Genomic DNA, 3,286 nt, shown 5'->3' with positions numbered 1-3,286 from the left:
TCTCTACAAGCCACACCACACTACTACAGTGGTGAGTTCTGTTCAAGCCACACTACTACAGTGGTGAGTTCTGTTCAAGCCACACTACTACAGTGGTGAGTTCTCTACAAGCCACACTACTACAGTGGTGAGTTCTCTACAAGCCACACTGCTACAGTGGTGAGTTCTCTACAAGCCACACCACACTACTACAGTGGTGAGTTCTCTACAAGCCACACTGCTACAGTGGTGAGTTCTCTACAAGCCACACCACACTACTACAGTGGTGAGTTCTGTTCAAGCCACACTACTACAGTGGTGAGTTCTGTACAAGCCACACTACTACAGTGGTGAGTTCTCTACAAGCCACACTGCTACAGTGGTGAGTTCTCTACAAGCCACACCACACTACTACAGTGGTGAGTTCTCTACAAGCCACACTGCTACAGTGGTGAGTTCTCTACAAGCCACACTGCTACAGTGGTGAGTTCTGTTCAAGCCACACTACTACAGTGGTGAGTTCTCTACAAGCCACACCACACTACTACAGTGGTGAGTTCTCTACAAGCCACACTACTACAGTGGTGAGTTCTCTACAAGCCACACTACTACAGTGGTGAACTATGTTCAAGCCACACTACTACAGTGGTGAACTATGTTCAAGCCACACTACTACAGTGGTGAGTTCTGTCCAAGCCACACTACTACAGTGGTGAGTTCTGTCCAAGCCACACTACTACAGTGGTGAGTTCTGTTCAAGCCACACTACTACAGTGGTGAACTATGTTCAAGCCACACTACTACAGTGGTGAGTTCTGTTCAAGCCACACTGCTACAGTGGTGAGTTCTGTTCAAGCCACACCACACTACTACAGTGGTGAGTTCTCTACAAGCCACACCACACTACTACAGTGGTGAGTTCTCTACAAGCCACACCACACTACTACAGTGGTGAGTTCTGTTCAAGCCACACTACTACAGTGGTGAGTTCTCTACAAGCCACACTACTACAGTCATATATATCACAGCTATGATCATATTCTTTCCATCCCTCCATCCTTCCTTTTCATCTGTGTCACGACTGCCACCGAAGGTGGCTCCTCTCCCTGTTCGGGCGGCGCTCGGCGGTCGTCGTCGTTGGCCTACTATCTGCCATCGATCCCTTTTTCTTTTTCGTTTGGTTTTGTCTGTTTTGTGTTCACTTGTGTCTAGTTCAGGCTAATCAGTGGGGTATTTCATCTCGCCCTACCCGCTAGGTTATGTGCGGGATTGTTTGTGTTACTGTCGTTGGCTTGGGTTGCGTCTTTCCCTGTTAAGCAGGTTTATTTTCACGGGACTGATTTTCCCGCACATTAGTTTAGTAGAGTGTGTTCCTCCGTTTTCGACTAGTCTGCGTTCCTGTTTTCTAGTGGCTGCTTTTGTGGTGCTGTACCTGTTTTGTTGTTGGACCAGTAAATAAAACGCCCTTCTTGAAATTCTTGCTCTCCTGCGCCTGCCTCCACACTCACCTCTCCTAGGGAGATACTGACAATCTGATGGTTTTGCTCTTGATTTCCCAGACAGGGAAGAGGATATCCTAAAATTGCGTGTGGACTGTGAAATGCTGTCTGTGATGGTTGCCATTCATTAGGAGTTTGAGTTTGAGTTTGGCTCTACAAAATGTCCACAGTAAAGGAGGGGAGATGAAAGCGAACCAGAAGGATTTTAGCCCTGTAAACTACTGCTGATCCCTTTAAGCATAGCAGCACAGTTTCCCATACACTAGTTCTGATAAAGCTTTTAGTGACGTCACAAGGTTCTGATAAAGATTCTAGTGATGTCACAAGGTGTGATTAAGATTCTAGTGATGTCACAAGGTTCTGATAAAACTTTTAGTGATGTCACTAGGTGTGATTAAGATTCTAGTGATGTCACAAGGTTCTGATAAAGCTTCTAGTGATGTCACAAGGTTCTGATAAAGCTTTTAGTGATGTCACAAGGTTCTGTTAAACTTTTTAGTGATGTCACAAGGTTCTGATAAAACTTTTAGTGATGTCACTAGGTGTGATTAAGATTCTAGTGATGTCACAAGGTTCTGATAAAGCTTCTAGTGATGTCACAAGGTTCTGATAAAGCTTTTAGTGATGTCACAAGGTTCTGATAAACTTTTTAGTGATGTCACAAGGTTCTGATAAAACTTTTAGTGATGTCACTAGGTGTGATTAAGCTTCTAGTGATGTCACTATGTCTGATAAAGCTTTTAGTGACGTCACAAGGTTCTGATAAAGATTCTAGTGATGTCACAAGGTTCTGATAAAACTTTTAGTGATGTCACTAGGTGTGATTAAGATTCTAGTGATGTCACAAGGTTCTGATAAAGCTTCTAGTGATGTCACAAGGTTCTGATAAAGCTTTTAGTGATGTCACAAGGTTCTGTTAAACTTTTTAGTGATGTCACAAGGTTCTGATAAAACTTTTAGTGATGTCACTAGGTGTGATTAAGATTCTAGTGATGTCACAAGGTTCTGATAAAGCTTCTAGTGATGTCACAAGGTTCTGATAAAGCTTTTAGTGATGTCACAAGGTTCTGATAAACTTTTTAGTGATGTCACAAGGTTCTGATAAAACTTTTAGTGATGTCACTAGGTGTGATTAAGCTTCTAGTGATGTCACTATGTCTGATAAAGCTTCTAGTGATGTCATTAGGTCTAATAAAGCTTCTAGTGATGTCAGTGGTCTGATAAAGCTTCTAATGAGAAGATAGATAGCCATGAGAATTGTTATGCAATAATTTGCTGTGCAACTGTTAAATTGTACAAAAGTAAAACTAAACAGATACTGTTGGGAAATTGTATTTTTTTGTATGTTGGTGTGGTCATTTTCAGAAGGTGGTTAAGGGATGTCCCTATTGGGAATGGAGGAGATCCCTATATAACTGAAACCAGTTCCGCTGTCTTTTTTCATTGTTCCCCTCTAATCAGGGACTGATTTAGACCTGGGACACCAGGTGGGTGATTCCCCGCCAATCAGGGTCTGATTTAGACCTGGGAAACCAGGTGGGTGATTCCCCTCTAATCAGGGACTGATTTAGACCTGGGACACCAGGTGGGTGATTCCCCTCTAATCAGGGACTGATTTAGGGTGATTCCCCTCTAATCAGGGACTGATTTAGACCTGGGACACCAGGTGGGTGACTCCCCTCTAATCAGGGACTGATTTAGACCTGGGACACCAGGTGGGTGATTCCCCTTCAATCAGGGTCTGATTTAGACCTGGGACACCAGGTGGGTGATTCCCCTCTAATCAGGGACTGATTTAGACCTGGGAC

The sequence above is a fragment of the Salvelinus fontinalis genome, chromosome 20, assembly GCF_029448725.1.
Source record: "Salvelinus fontinalis isolate EN_2023a chromosome 20, ASM2944872v1, whole genome shotgun sequence".
NCBI lineage: Eukaryota > Metazoa > Chordata > Actinopteri > Salmoniformes > Salmonidae > Salvelinus > Salvelinus fontinalis.
This window is presented reverse-complemented; position numbering follows the sequence as displayed.